Below are 16,562 nucleotides of genomic sequence, written 5' to 3'. Positions count from 1 at the left end.
TTCACTCTAAAAATAAGGATATGGCAACATGAAACTATAGGGTTTTTTTCCCAAATGTGTGAGAATGAACCGCCTTTCAGTTGAGTTGACTAGCTCTCTCTCTTTCTTCAGAACTGAGCCAGTGGCTTAGGATGAGCCCATTGGTCTTGGACTTTATTGGCTATTTTCAGAATGATCCAGACTGTGGATAGAATGTCCAAGGTATGGACCCATGTTGAAACATGAGACCATGACCACCATTCAGATGCTGACCAGCTAGATGCTTGGCTGCCAGATCTGGGACGTTATGGATGGACTGCCCTAGGTCACCACCATCAGCTGTCCTAGCTTGATATTGATACTATAAATTATGAATAAGAGTGACAATACAAATGGATTTGGGGACTAACTCCAGGAAAAGAATGCACAAGAGTGGATCATAAGATAGACTTTTTAAAACCCTAGCCTTTATTTAACAAAATAATAAATTTAAAGTATTGGTAATAGAATTGCCTTTGCTTGCTTTGAAGTAGCTCTTTAATTTTTTGTTTTGAATAATGGTTAGTTTTTTAAGTTATAGTAAATAGTGTTATAGAAATTTCTAATTTTTAAGAAACAAGTAATAATGCAGAACAAAGGTTGGCAAACTAAGGCCTGCAGGCCAAATCCAGCCTACTGCCTGTTTTTGTATAGTCCCCAAGATTATAATGGTTTTTACTTTTTTTAATGCTTGTGGGTGGAAATCAAAAGAATGATACATAATGATATGTGCAACTTATATGAAACACAATTTTTAGTGTCCCTAAATAAAGTTTTCCTGGAACACCACTTCACTCATTAGCCTACAGTTTTTCTAACCTGCTCTTATAAGATGCTCCAGGAGAAAATGAAATTACAAAAACAATCCTGAATCAAAATAAATTTTTAAATTGACAAAAATTTTAACATATACTGACAAAACTTTTAATATATACTGATAAATTGCCCTCCAGAATACAGTGAAATTTACAATCCCACCTGCAGTATATCATATGTCCTTGTATATCTATTTCTCCATATCCTTGCCAACACAGTAATTTTTACCAATCTGATTAATGAGAAATGATGTCTTTACATTTGTAGTTTCCTGCTTACTAGTGACAAAGAGCACCTTTTTATGTTTCTTGATCAGTGTACATTTCTTATTCTGTTAATTGTCTGTTAATACCTTTGGCTTGTTGAAAAAAATCTATCTTACTGTCTTTTAACTATTTCCCTGATTACTAGAGCAGTTGTGTTCTTTAACGTTTATTGGTCATTTTTTTCTTTCCTATTCTGTGAATTGCCTGTTTATATCTTGGCCAATTTTTCTACTTTGTTGCTTGCCTTGTTCTTATTAATATTGAATTCTTAAGATTTACTATTGTTTAGGGGGTCTCAAAGTGCAGTCAGTTTTCAGAAAACAAACATAATCTGACACAATAACCTAAATTAAACTCTTGTCCAAGCCAGTCCTGGGGTTAGCATATTGCCCCTTGTCTGTGTTGTACACCTACAGCAAAGCACAGAAAACTGCCAGATAACAAATTAGTTATCTCCTCCAGTGAATGCCACACGCCTCTTCTTTCCTTTTCTAATAAGCCGTTCAAAGAAAGAAGGGAATTGATCATTAAAAATAGCTGCTGGGGACAGGAATAAAGATGTAGACGTAGAGAATGGACTTGAGGATGCGGGGAGGGGGAAGGGTAAGCTAGGACGAAGTGAGAGAGTGGCATGGACATATATACACTACCAAATGTAAAATAGATTGCTAGTGGGAAGCAGCCGCATAGCACAGGGAGATCAGTTTGGTGCTTTGTGACCACCTAGAGGGATGGGATAGGGAGGGTGGGAGGGAGACTCAAGAGGGAGGAGATATGGGGATGTATGTATATGTATAGCTGATTCACTTTGTTATACAGCAGAAACTAACACACCATTGTAAAGCAATTATACTCCAATAAAGATGTTAAAAAAAAATAGCTGCTGGTTTTATCAGTAGCACTCAGTCAATAATCAAAAGCAGCTTTGGGCTCAGACAGCAACAGCATGTATTGAACATCCTCTGTGTGTGCTGGTGATTCATTAAGAAGCTAGAAAAGGACCTTCTAGACCCCCTGGTGGTGGAGGGATGGGGGGAGGTGGTGCTAAGCAGGACCAGACCAGCCCACCAGGGGATAAGATACTAGAAGGGGTCCAGGTTGAAGCCCTTAGAGACTGCCATGGTCAATCCAGGAAACAGGGATGAGTTGACAAGTCCAGAGGGCAGGAACGGGGCCAAAGGTAGGAAACAAGATTTAGGACATGGATGGACCTGGAAAGAAAGGGGAAGAGGGAGTGAAGCAAGGCAAGCCCTGGAAGCTGTTCAAGGTCCCCAACCCGCTGCTGTAACAGCCACAAGACATCTTACGTGAGTCCTCATGTAGAGTGGCTTAAAGTAAGTTCTCCACTCTCACTGAGCAACCCATAGAGTCCTTGACCCCTCCCCAGAGAGACGGATTCATTGGCCTGGGGTGGAGCCCAGGCATCTGTATTTTTTAAAACATGAAGCTAGGGTTGAGAACTACAAGCTTAAAGAGTCAATCAGCTGACATAGAAGGAAGAGACATGGCCACAGTCTTGTATATGTTACAGTTGTCCCTTGGTATCCAGGGGAGATTGTTCCCAGTACCTCCACAGATACCAAAAGCCAAGGATGCTCAAGTCCCTTATATTAAATGGCATAATATTTGCATATAACCTACCCACATCCTCCCATAGACTTTAAATCATCTCTAGATTACTTATAACACCTAATGCAATGTAAATGCTAGGCAAAAAGTCATAAATACAATGTAAATGTATGTAAATAGTTGCCTGTGCATGGCAAGTTCAAGTTTTGCTCTTTGGAACTTTCTGGAATTTTTCTTCTGCCTATTTTCAATCTCTGGTTGGTCGAATCCACAGATGTGGAACCTGTGGATATAGGGGGCCAACTGTAATAACTGCTCTGCTAAGAAGCCCAGCCCTGGGTGGACAGCTGCTCTGGACCACCCAAAGTCAGGCCTGAGAGGGAAATAAAACTCAAGTGCCACAAGGGAGGAGTCGATGCCTAGAAGAACTGCAGTGCCACTAGTTAATCTAGGAAACATTGAACAGAAGATAATGTGTTCTGTGACACCCCCATGAGTCCATGAGTTAACTATGTCAATTTGTTTCAGTTAGAAATATAGATGGATTGCTCAGCAGAGAATTCTGGGCCAAGAATGTGCACTAGGAAATCACCAAGAGCTGCTATTGTGCCCGCCTATATTCATATGTTGAAGCCTTAGCCCTCATTGTGATGGGATTTGGAGATGGGGCCTTTGGGAGATAATTAGGTTTAGATGAAATAACAAGGCTGGGTCCCTTGTGATGAGATTAGTGCCCTTATAAGAAGAGACACCAGAGAGCTTGCACTCTTTCTCCCTCCTCCATGTGAGGACACAGCAAGAAGGCAGCCATCTACAAGCCAGGAAGAGAATCTTCACCAGAAAATGACTATGCTGGCACCTTGATCTTGGACTTGTAGCCTCCAGAAGTGTGAGAACATACATTTCTACTGTTTAAACCAAATATTTTGTTATGGTAATTTGTCACGGCAGCCCCAGCTGACTAATACAAGAGCCATGGGAATGGACCAGATTACACAAAGAGAGATCAGAGAGTGAGATGAGAAATATATCAGGAATAGAAACTTGGAGAGTCTGACATTTAAGGTAGGGCAGAGTAAAGAGATCCAGGGAAGGGCAAGCCAGCCACCAGAGAGACAGAAAGAAAATGAGGAATGTGCCGCGAGAGAGGAGATTTGAAGAAAGCAGGGATGCTGTGCACAGTCACTGGAGAGAAGGGCACAGTTTGAGGAAAGGAGAGAGGCCTTTCAAACCTTCTGCAGTGAAGTCACTGCTAACCTCAGAGAGACAATTTCAGGCAAAGGAGAGAGGCTTTTCTCTTCTTCCCCTTGTAGGGCTGGCTGCCTGGCCCTGCTCGGCACAGTTATGGGTCCTGAGGCTTGTGGACTGGAAACATTAGGAGCTCCTTCTGTACCAGCTGGTCCATCAGGATGCTGTGCTGCCTGTGTCTGGAGTCCACAGAAGAAGCAAATGGTGCTTAGCTCATCCCCAGACTGTCAGACTACATGGTAGGCCTATGCTCACGTCCCAAGTTACTAGATGGAACCCCACTGAGGCTGGAGCCCAGCCCCTGCCCCATCCTAATGAAATGGAGACCTCGACTCCCTCAGCTATCTCCTGCCAGCTCCTTTCCTTGGGGCTGGTTCTTTCTTCCCTATATTAGCTTAGGTAAACCTCTGATTTATACTTTGGACACTTAGATGCAACCAAGAGCCACAGCCATCTCCTGGAAGCCCTGATTTCGTGCTACATTAGGCACGGCTGAGGGCAAGATCAGACATTTCAGCATGCCCCCTTGCACTGGGGATTTGGTACCACCATCCCATTGGTCCTCGTTGGTCCCCTTCCTCATCACAGCACTGCCTCGTGCCAGTTTAGTCTTTTCACTGCCCCCTTTTCCTCTGCCCTGGGAGCCCCAATCATGCTATGGGGTAGGGGCCACAGCACTGATAAGCATGCACTCACACTTTTCTCCAAGGTGCTGTCCTAACTGGCCTTTCCGAGTGCCTCAATGCCTCTGCCAATGTGGGAGTTCTTTCATCACTTTTTTTTTTTTAATAATGTTAACAGACATATCAACACATTTGTCAAAATCACAAGTCAACAGAAAAAATTCAAACACTTAACAGAGTAAATATGAGAGCTGTCTCCAGGCTGCAATAACCTTGCTGGAATGCAGGCAGACACAACAAACCTCCTCTCATCTCCCTCCCACTACATCCTTTACACCAAGGCCATCGCCTGTCCTTCCTGGACCCTGATGATCTCTCCAATGAATAAACAATTAGGCTTGAAGCAAGTTTCCGGATCAAGCTGAGCCCATGCTGCCGGCAGCCTGATCTGTGATGAATGATCAGGGATCTTGGAGAATGTTGTGCGCCATATTTCACCCAGGGAATAATTTCTTGGTGTTAACTTTTTAAAAAGTGATTTCTAAGAGGGCTTAGAAAAAAGCCTACAAGACATCACCACAGTCATTCGGTTTTGTAGAATCCTTTGATATGCTCAGATAGAAGAGACAGTCCTGTGTAATTAATCTAAACCTGTGGACGATCACCTAAGGTCTAATGGGTGTTGGACCAAGCCTGATGGATGCAGGGGAGGCGGCATGGGATATCCCAGCCCTGTTTGTTGCCAGCCCCAAGGGTAGTTAGATGAGCCCTGTGTCTCTTGTCACCTCCCTCTCATAAACAGGACAGAAATGAAATCCAAACCAGGGTCTCTGCTGATAACCTGGATACACAGAAAGGATATGTTTATCTTCAGCCCTGGTAAAACTGCTAAACTGCCTCAGTTTCTCCACTGGGAATGAGGGTGGATGCAGCTTGGAGCAGATGCAGTGTTTGTCTATCCCAATCCTATACTATGCAGATGTGCACCTTTGCTCCACCCCAGCCCCTCCCTCCTGCCCTTAGCCACTCTATTCCAGGAGAAGAGCCAGAATGGTCAGCCCATCAATCCAAATATCAATATCTCCAAGAAATGATATTGGACCTCCTTCCTCAAAATCTGGATGTTGCTAAGTACCTCCAGTGGTCAGATTCTATCTGCTTCTTTAGGTCTTGGATATTGATCTTTGATTGCTATGTCTATTTTTCTTGGCTTATCCCATAATCCTTGGGTGGGTGAAGGATACAATATTATACAGAAATACAGATAACACGGCCTGGGTAGTCTGCCTTGCTAAACCATATCATCCTGTACACACAAACATCTATCCTGACCATCTCAATGAGTCCAGCATCAGGACCAAAGACATGCCAATCACTTTCTGAGTTGCCTGGGCCAGAGGCTCGTTAGTGGAGAAAGTGATGGGAGTGATGGCAGAGAACATGCCGCCCCCTGCTCACGGGTAGCAGCTGCCACGATTCAGAACGGGCCAGTAGGAAGCAGTGGGAACATCACGTCCCAGTCCTGGTTTTATCCCAGGGTCACTCTAGGACTTTGTTCTCTCTCTGCCTCACCTCCCTCCTCTGTGGCAGGAAAACACCAGCTGTCACCCAGGGAGGGTCAGGTTGAGAAGTTCCTAATGAGGGACCCGGCAGCAGTTGATAGCTGTCCTGTGTGGAACAGCAAGTCCTTCTTAGGCCACATCCCTCGCCTCGCCTCAGGGATATCGGCAGCTGGTGGCAGGCAGCTGAGAGAATACAGACACCCACAGACCTGTCAGCTCCGTGAGCCGCCTCCCTGCCCCACAGTGATCTGGGGGCCACTCATTGGATTGTTGCTGCTCATAACAATATAATGCCTGTGCTTCTACTTCCTCCAATGATAACTCATTTACTTAGGAGACTTAATAAAAGCCAAACATCATCACCTCATTGCCAGCTCACCAGTGGCGTTCATTCCATAAATACTGCTGAGGTTTTGTGTGGAGTTTGTTTTTGATCCAGGATGCTACAGAGAGGCTCACAGCCAATGCGAGGGAGTGGAGTGACTCGTCAGGAAAGACTTTTGCCTGCCCAAGTGGTGGGAAAAGTTCAGCTCTAGGCCAATCTTTTAACTTGCTCCTCTCCACTTGTCATCTTGTTTAGTGTCACTTAAAATAAATTGTCCCTTTCTTCGGTGAAACTGGACCTTGGATCACAAGGAATTACTCTTGGAGGCAACCTGTGGAAGCTGCATCAGGCATTCAGTAATGGATGGCATTCTGATCGCCAGAGCCTCGCCTCTGGCAGCTCACCATCTCTCTCCTCCTTCCCCTCCTCATTCCTTCTCCCTCAGGAGCAGCAGTGGTGACCACTCAGAGCTGGAAGCCATCACTGCATAATGAGTTCTTACCTCAGAATGATTATTAGGAGGAAGGGTGAGGTTGTTTTCACTCTATTCATGGTCATACGGTCAGAGACCCAGGAATGACAAATTCTGCCCTGCAATCGCATCTGCTCCCCACAGCAAGATTCTAGGAAGGTATATGCAAGGTTCAGTGGCAAAATGAACATATCAAAACAATTCATGAATAGCTGTCAAATGCCTGACGTTCCGAAAAGAGCTCTGTGAAAAATGCAGAGTAGATTCTGCTTGAGACCTTCATTGAACTTACTTCTTCCCCATGCACTTGAATCTAGGAACTTACAAGTTCCTATGGAGGGGAATAAAGAGATGGATGACCCTCAGGGCCCCCCAGGATCCAATTATCCAACTCCTTGGACTCAACATGAAAGAGGAAGAAGTGACAGTTTACCAATTCTACAGAATAAGGAGAATGACAAAGAACAAGAGAGAGGCGGGGGACCCAAAGATGGAACCTTTCAAGGCACAATGCCCTCACACACAAGTAATTGTCTGGGACTCTGTTCCATCACCAGATTAGCAAGTCTTCAGCCCTCGAGGAGGTGGACAGAGGTCAGTGCTCTTGAGTGGGAGGAAGAGGGAGCAGTGTTCCCTCTCTTACAACTGACATCATCATTGTTATCATCACGCCTAGACAAACACCTCCATGTCTATGCAGCCATTCTGGTGAACTTCTGTTTATTTACCATGCTTCTCCTATGGACCAGGCATGATACATGGCACTCTACAACCTGAATAGAGCTCTCTTCAGTGATTACAGCTAAGACAGCACTATTAACTCAGGTATTACATTTCAGGATGCAACTGGGATTGAAAGGGTACGTTGAAACTGGCTAGAGAAGCCCCAAAGACAGACCTAGGGGTTAGAAATGGAGCTCCTCACGTGGTAGAGCAGGCTCTCAGCTTCAGTTCATGGGGGAAACTCTACCTAAGAAATTAGTTCTGGTACTTAGAGAGTGAGTAGCCTGAAGTCCAGCCAAAAGTAACAGGGGTGTCCTGTCAAGCAGACAGGCATGCAAAGCCCACGAGGGTTGAAAGGAGGCAGTGAAAAGGGAGGGAAGAAGGCAAAAAGGGTGAGAAAACATTTAAGGTAAAATCTTAAGGTGACTAGCAGTCATTTTTTTCCAAGTTGTGGATGGGTGGGGAGTTGACCAGGGAAAGATTGACTCAGGCAGATGGACGGTATGTGTAAAAGATGCAAGTTGGCCAGTTGTACATACAAGTTAAGTACTGGAAACTAGGGAAAGAAACAGACATCTGGGAAAAAAAAGAGAAATTTATTTCTCTCTTAAGTAAGAGTCCAAAAGTGGACATTTCTGAGCTGATGTATCAACCCCACAGAGTCTTCACTGACCTGGACTCCAATCTTGCTATTCCACATATTACCATTGGATTGTTGCCTCACAATCCAAGACAGCTACTTGAGCTCCATCCTTGGCATCTACATTAAGGAGACTGATGTGATCAGATTTGTCATCTTGGACAATTGCTATACCTGCAACGTAAAGAATGCTTCGGAGGAGACAATGTAATGTAAGTAGGCCATTGAAAGAATTCAGGCAAAAGATAACTGTGATCTGAGCTATGCCAAGCTGCCACTAGTATAGCTTTTGCCAGAATTACTTCAATAGAGGACAATACTGATGACATAGTAAGTGACAACATGGAATATAAAACTAAATGAAGAAGCACATAGGGCAGAGTCCAGGAAAAGTGCCAAATGTGGAGCTTCCACGGTCCTCTCCCCATGGAATCATGGAAATATTAATGTATGACAATACACACTAAGTATTGCCATCCAGGGAAGCTCACCTGAGCCTTTGGTGTCTAGAGTTTTCATTTGGGCTCAATCATACTGTGAAAATTAATAAAGGGAAACCTCACTAAAATGGAGTCCAGAAGAAGGATGGAGCTTTCACATGCATACCACTCAGAGACATACCTTACATCTCCAGCAGGAAGTGACACTACTTTACTATGTCAGCAGGAGGAAGAAAGATTTTCTCTTTGCCTGACAACAGTTCGGTCAGTAAGAGACTGTTACCACTCAGTCAATGAAAAGCCACTATACTCTGAACTCCCAGTTTCCTCCAATGGACTTTTTGTTTATAACAGCCTCTCCCAATTTTCCCTTCTCCTCTATAAAGAAAAACTTCCTCTCCTTTGCTTTACTAAACTTGAATATGGCTTGCCATATTTGCATGTCCCGAATTGCAATTCTTCACTGCTCCCATATAAACCCATTTTTCTGGTAAAATAACTGGCTGTTCCATTGTTTTAGGTTAGCAACATATATCCCATGTGGCTGACCTTTAGTCTCCAGCCCTCTCAGAGGTCAGGCTGATACCTATAATCTCCAACCCCTTTGAGAGGCAAAACTGATAGTAGTGATAATGGGCCCAACGCCCCCAGTATAAATCACACTGTTGACTCTCTAGTGGCCAAAGTCCCTAGGCAAACAAACACACTCCTATCAGACATAGTATTCCAAAGGCCTGGAGATCACCCTCCAGTAGCTGAGGGAAAAGTCCAGATCTTCAGGTAGGGTTAATTCTTCACTACTCAATAAGGTAAAGTAGTGCCATGTCAATAGCACCTCATATCCTCCAAGCATCTTCAATTCAGGCCAGCAGAATTAAGGTCAGACAATAAACTCACAAAGTTAACCAAGCCCTTGAGAAATTAAGCCATCATGTGGGACAGCCAATGGAAACAAACAATAGATTTAGACCCCTGGAGGCTGATAGTATTGGAACTCTCAGACTCAAAATATGCAATAGATATAAAGAAAATATTTAAATAAATAAATAATGGAATTTGAAATACGAACAAAAAACAAGATACTGTAAGGAATAGCAGACACATTTGGAAAAAAACTAATGAAACTTGTAAGAATAAAAAGGGAATTAGTAAACTGGAAAACAGAGGTGAAATGATTATCCAGACTGCGGCACAGAGAGGTGAGTATATGGAAAATACAAAGGGAAGAAAAGAGATAGGCAGGATAGGTTGAGAAGTTCTAAGTGTTTGAGAATGTGTCTGGGATTTGTTTTAATCAGGTGTGGTAAGAAATGCAAACACAAAAATGACTGTCATGAAGAAAGAAGTTGTTATACCCACAGATCCCTAGAAACAGAGGGCATAATGTGCCACACAGGACTACACAGGGAAGCCCTGGGTTGGTTAGAAGGCAGAGGGAACAAGGGAAAAACATGGGCAAGAGCTTTTATTGTGGTTTCCATGGGAAGGAATGGGTGAGGCAGGGTAAGCAGGCTTAGGGTTGGCTACTTTGAATAATTTCAGTGGGCTCTGGGGTGTAGGAGCTGTCTCTACTTGTCTGGTACCTGGCCTTGGGGTGATTAGGGCAGGGGGATATTGGCCCCGAGTATGACAGCTCAATAGAGGAAGTGGTGGGGTTTGTGGGCTTTGGATTGGTTAGTTTGCATGTGAAAGGCACGTTCCCAGGTGACTCATCTACTATCTCTAGGAATTGGCTATCCCTGGCAGGGGCAATCTCTCCTGGGTCAGCAGGTCCCCAAGACATCAAAGCACTAGGAAATATAAAAAATAAAAAAACGTGATTAATACATTAACATATATCTAACATGAGTCTGAGGGAATAAAGAACACCAAAGATGGAAAAGAGAGTATTTGAAGAGATAATGACCGGAAATTTTTCAGAACTAGTGATAATCATGAATCCACAAATCTAGACAACACAACATATCTCAAAAAGGGAAAAGAAAAAAGAAATCCACGCCTAGATATGTTGTAGTGAAACAGAATCAGAAAGACAAGAGAAGATACTGAAAAGTAGTCAGAGAGAACTGATAGGTTACATTCAAAGTAATGGTAGTTTAACTGAGAGCAAATCTCTCAACAGCAACACTGAGTAGTTAGAAGAGAAATAAAAATAACTATCAACTCAGAGCTATAATCCCAACAAAACCATCATCAAAATGACAATGGGGTCCTGGTTCCGGACAAGATGCAAGATGGAGTAAACACATTTGTATCTGTCTCTCATTGAATACGACTAAAAACCATGGCCAGAATGTGTGGGACAGCTATCTGAGGCATCTTAAAGATTGATAACAGATTGTGGAAGGAGGCCAAAATTTTACAAACTAAACTGGCATTGAGTATCTGATTTTTTTCCTTTCCAGTATTACCCAGCCTAGACTCAAAAAGCAGCTCAAAAGTTGGGTGAGGAAAGAAAGAACGCCAGGAGAAGCCCTCTCTTTCCGGTCTGAAGGGGAATTCTAAAGGTCAGAGAGAGTACGGGGAAAACCATGTTCTTTTTTTCCCCATTCTCTCTCAACCCAGACTCCAGGGACCACACAACAGCAGTATGATGGCATCAGTGGCCAGACGGGCACTTACAACTCCCAGGGCAAGGAATTCTTCTCTCTGACCAGAGGAAAAGGATAGGAGGATGGGATAAATACCTGTTCCTTTTCTTCCTCTCTCTCTCTCTCTCTCTCTCTCCTCTCTCCCCCCTCCCCCTCCCCCCATTGCTTTGCCTTGGGTGGAGGTGCAGTAAAGGAAAAGACACAGAAGAAGGGGGAAACTAAGACCCCAGGTTTTGGGTCAGAAGACTAGGAACGGGTACTCAAATCAACTGGAAATTGTTAGATCATGGAGAAAAAAGAGCTCAAGAGAGAGATCTCACAAAGTTGTGTATAAAACTCTGGACTCAACTCCAAGCTGTGCATACATGGATCTGACTCTGAAGAGTATATTAAAAGCTTTGAGAACTCTACTATAAGGTAGACCACTGCCAGGGTCCTGGACTGGCTGGGGCACACGCAGGACAGATCCAAGTAGAAGTGCAAACTGACTGACATTGGAAACATAGTCCATAGAGAAGAGACCTGAACCTAACCAGGTTCTGTCTGCTTTAAAACACATCAACATTCTCCTTAGGATTTAAATAAGTCTCATAATGGAGAAATTTTACCACAAACAAATCTTCACTTCAAAAAAAAACTCTAGGGGTTTCCCTGGTGGCGCAGTGGTTGAGAATCTGCCTGCCAATGCAGGGGACACAGGTTCGAGCCCTGGTCTGGGAAGATCCCACATGCCGCGGAGCAACTGGGCCTGTGAGCCACAACTACTGAGCCTGCGCGTCTGGAGCCTGTGCTCCGCAACAAGAGAGGCCGCGATAGTGAGAGGCCCGCGCACCGCGATGAAGAGTGGCCCCCGCTTGCTGCAACTAGAGGAAGCCCTCGCACAGAAACAAAGACCCAACACAGCCAAAAAACAAATAAATAAATAATAATTAAAGGTGTTAATAATTTTTTAAAAAAAGTTGTGTCAATGTAGCATCCATTTAAAAAAAAAACTCTAAAGAATAAACCTCAGCAAAAATGAAAATTTTCCATAAAAATAGACTAGGATGCAAGAAGGAAAGATGAAAAAATAAAATGACAAAATACTTGTAAACCTTTTTTTTAATTGCATGATGAAGTGAAAGTACTTAATGGAAACATAGCTATGAAGTCTCCATGAATATGTCATGTTTCTGCAGAGTCTGGGTCCTCTGAGAGAAGACAGTTATAACTAATGTTTACATAAGCGAGACATTCCAGGATAGTAAAGCTTAGAGACATCTCTCTCCCCAGAGGCAACCCTGGGTAATAAAGATAAAGACCTCTTCTTCCCTGTCTGCAGATTTGCTTACATTCCAGGATAAGAGCAATCTCTCTCTGAAAGGAGGGTGGGCAGATCCCAGCAGCTCTTTATAAGTCAGTTTCCTAATTCAGGGTTCTCCTGAAATGCTCTCCATTGCATGTACATGTACTATCAGAGTCTCAGCATTTCACCCCATGGGGATGTGGACTTAAGAAACCAGTGCCATGAAGCTACTCTGGCTGCTGCTTTTGACCTGAATAGTAAATAGTGCTTGTCTCAACCCAGGGGTCTTAAGTCTCCTGTTGGGGTGTGTGTGTGTGTGTGTGTGAGAGAGAGAGAGAGAGAGAATGAGAGAGAAAGATTGTGATTCATAACAAGAAATATATATTTGGTCTTCTGACCACTCCCCAAACCCTTGGAATCTCCTAAGCAATGGGAGCATATTTTGCTATGATATTTGGTCTTTTGTTCTCAGTTTCTGAAATCACTTCAGAGCCATGAAGGTTAAATGGGTGTCTTGTTATTCATAACGAGCCCCTTTCAACTACAATCGAGTTTATATTAACAAGGTGACTTACAAACTTCCTAAAGATGGGGTGGGCTTGGAGTCTGGTTGCACGGGAACCAACCATGAATAGAGGGTTGGAACTTTCAGTCCTACCCCTTAACATTCAGGGAGATTGAGTTTAATCACCAATGGCCAATGATATAATCAATCGCACCTGTGTAATGAAGCCTCCATAAAAACCCAAAAGAGCAGGGTTCAGAGAGCTTCCACGTTTGGGAATCAGAATGCTACCACGTGCCACTGTGCTGGGTCTCAAACTCCATGGGGAGAGAAACTCCTTTGTTTAAGATCTCAGCCTATGTATCTCTTCATTTGGCCGTTGATATATATCCTTTAATATCCTTTGTGATGAACCGGTAATCTATGGGTAAACTGGTTTCCTGAGTCCTGTGAGCCACTCTAGCAAATTAATCAAACACAAGGAAGGGATCATGGGAACCTCTGATTTATAGCCAGTAAGTCAGAAGCCCAGGTAACAACCTGGACTTGCAATTGGCATCTGAAGTGGGGGCAGTCTTGTGAGACTGAGTCCTTAACCTGTGGAATGTGATGCTATCTCCAGGTAGATGGTGTCAGAGTTGAACTGAGTTGTCGGGAGAACTACTTGGTGGTGTGAGAAAACTCCAACACGTTCAAATTGAGAGCAGAGTCATAGCGGATTGCACTCTTCACCATTTCTGATTTAACAATAGTCTTTAGTATCTATATTAGAAAATAAAAAGGCTAAAAGTTTATGAGCTAAGCATTCAACATAAGAGATTAGAAAAGAACAACAAAATGAATCCAAATAGAAGAAAATATATTTCATTTAATTTGAAGTGTTATTGATTTTATGCATTGTTATTTTATATTTATATTCTTAGACATAGTTTTTCCCACATATCGTTCAATTATTTTTCAACTCCGAGTTATCAATGTCTGTAATTTTTCTACATAATATTGTTTTCTGTGCTATCAGGAACATGAGTGATGTAGCATTTCTTAAGAGAGTGTGCCACTACTGTCTTGGGGATTTTGTTCCTTTCTACAAGTTTTGGTTGCATATGCAGAGCAATGACACGTATGTCATAACTGGTACCTGGCTGACAACAAATAAAAGCCACATCCACATTTGAGGTATGTTATGATAAGAAAAGTTATACACCTTAGAATCAATAAAATATGGAAATAAAGATAAGATCAAAAATTAGTGAAATTAAAAAAAGGAACAATAGAAAGCATAAGCAAAGCTAAAATGAGCTCTTTGAAAAACTAATAACAAACCTCCTGAGAAATTAATCTAAAATAAGATCAAGGCTCAATATTAGCAATGAAGAGGTAAACATAACTGCATATATAGCAGAGGTTAAAAAGATAATACTATTGTCAACTGAAAAAAAATGCACAACCTAAAAGGTGAGAGTTATGCTTTATTCAGCAGACATTCTTAGGACTTTAGCTGGGGCCAGTATCCTTTGTTTTCTCATCCTGACTCTCTTCAGGGTGCACCGTTGGGGGTGGCTGCAGACTGACTCTGCTAGCTGGTGGGCATTCCTTGTTTCCTTCCTGAGTTCCCTCAGGGCTCACTTCTGGGGGTAGCTACAACATCCTTTATTTACTGATGTGGCAGGCTGCTTTCCTAGTCCACACTATGAGTAACTTTTTGATGATATATTTGAAATTTTAGATGAATAAAAAACTCATAAAAATGAAAACTTACTAAGATTGAATCAACAGGAAATGTAAACCCTGAGAATTTCCATAAATATTAAAGCTTTTAAATCAGTACTTAAAATTATTACCACAAAGAAATCACCAAATCCAGATAATTTATAGAAAAATCCTATCAAACTTCCAAGAAACATATCATTGTAATATTTTATGAACTCTTCCAAATACCAAAAAAAGAGAGAATATTCCTCAATTTAAGTTGGCTGGTATAATCATGATATCAAAACCAGACAAGTACTGTACAAGAAAGGAAAATAATAAGCCAGTTACATTCATGAACATGAGTGCAAAGACGCCAATCAAAATGTTAGCAAATTTAAGCTAGAATTTAAAGAGAGATAATACATCAAACTTAAGTTGAATATATGCCAAGAATGCAAGAATGTATTAATCATGTTAACAGATTAAATTAGAAAGAAATCATCTCTGCAGGTTCAAGAAAAACATTTATCAAAATTCTACATGTATTTATAGTCTTTAGAAACCTCCCAACAAACTAGGAAGGAAAGAGAACGTTTTAACCTGCTAAAGGATATCTTCATAAAATCCATTGCAAGCATCATTTTTAATAGGGAAATTTATGAAGCATTACCTTCATGAAAAGGAACAAGACAAGAATGCCCATTTTTATCATTTTAATTCAGCATAGTGTGGGAGGTTCTAACCAGCACAGTTAGATAATAACAACAAATTAAAGGCAGAATACTGAAAAGAAAAAATGAAAACCATTATTACTTAGGGTAATATAATTATATCTACATTAAAAACTCAGAGACTTTACAGAAAAATTATTAGATGTAATAAGATAATTTAGCAAGGAGCCTGGCTAAAAGATCAACATACAAAAAGTAATTACATTTGTATACACCAGAAATCATTCACTAGAAAACATAACATTTAAAAGATTCTATCACAGACTCATAGACTTAGAAAACAAACTTATGGTTACCAAAGGGGGAAGGTGTGGGGGGAGGGATAAATTAGGAGGTTGGGATTAACATATACACACTACTATACATAAAATAGATAACCAACAAGGGCTTACTGTATAGCACAGGGAACTCTACTCAGTACTCTGTAATAACATATATGGGAAAAGAATCTGAAAAAGAATAGATATATGTATATGTATAACTGACTCACTTTGCTGTACACCTGAAACTAACACAACATTATAAATCAAATATACTACAATATAAAATAAAAACTTTAAAAAAGACTTACTAAGGTACAAAATTTTTCTATAAAATAAATAAGCTACGGGATGCAAAAATAAATAAATAAAAAAGATTCTATCTACAAGAGTTATAAAAACAGAAGATACTCAGAAATAAATCTGAAAGCTATACATGAGACCTATATGGAGAAAAATTCTAAATTTCATTGGAAGGCATTAAAGAAAATCTAAATAATGAGTAAGACGTGCCATGTTTAATAAGACAACTTAATGTCATAAAGATATCAGTATAGTCCAAACTGATTTATAGATTCAATATAATTAATCAAAATCCCAACAGATTTTTTTTTTTTCAGAGAACTTAGAAAGCCAATTCTAAGATGTATATGGAAGAACAAAGGGTCAAGAATAACCAAGACACTCCTGAAGACAATTAGGTTGAGGGAACTGTCCTAGCAGATACCAAGATTTATTATAAAACTTTAGTTATTAAAACAGTGTGATACCAGCACAGAAATGGATAAGTTGACCA

This window comes from Balaenoptera borealis (assembly GCF_965194805.1).
Source record: "Balaenoptera borealis genome assembly, chromosome: 2".
Classification (NCBI taxonomy): Eukaryota; Metazoa; Chordata; class Mammalia; order Artiodactyla; family Balaenopteridae; genus Balaenoptera; species Balaenoptera borealis.
Note: the sequence above shows the minus strand (reverse complement) of the source record.